This window comes from Phaethon lepturus, unplaced genomic scaffold (genome assembly GCF_000687285.1).
Source record: "Phaethon lepturus isolate BGI_N335 unplaced genomic scaffold, ASM68728v1 scaffold35881, whole genome shotgun sequence".
Lineage (NCBI taxonomy): Eukaryota > Metazoa > Chordata > Aves > Phaethontiformes > Phaethontidae > Phaethon > Phaethon lepturus.
Window position 1 is genome coordinate 1,881 of NW_010516145.1, and position 539 is coordinate 2,419.

Sequence of the window (539 nt, forward strand, 5' to 3'; positions counted from 1 at the left end):
GTTGAAGTGTTGGTCTGTGGGTTGGCTGGTTGTAGGTGTGGATGGATAAGCTGTAAGGTGAGCTGGGGTGTAGTCATGTAGGGGTGGGTGGATGGATGGGTAGGGTCATGGGTGTGGATGGGTGGGCTGTAGGATTGTGGGCATGAGTGGATAAGCTGTTGGGTTGTAGATGGGCTGGGCTGTAAGGGTCACAGGTGTGCATGGATGAGTTGAGTTGTAGGCTGGCTGGCTGGCTGTAGGCTGACAAACACATAGATCAGATGGTCCATCTCTCTCCCCCAAAGCTGGAGCTGTCTGTGCCCAGCAGTGACCTCTCCTCTCCAAGACACCCCGGGGTCCCTCCAGGGCACGTCTGACCAGTCGCACCCTCCCCCCGTGTGGCATCTCCAGCTGCCCAACCCAACCCCTGGCCCCCTGCCCCACTGAGCTGCCTCTGGAGCTTTGCTGTGCCCAGGGAGGCTGTCTGCCTGGCAGGCACCGGGGACACTTGCACATCCCCTGAGCTTTCCCCTGCATATCTCCAGCCCCATTCCCATCCC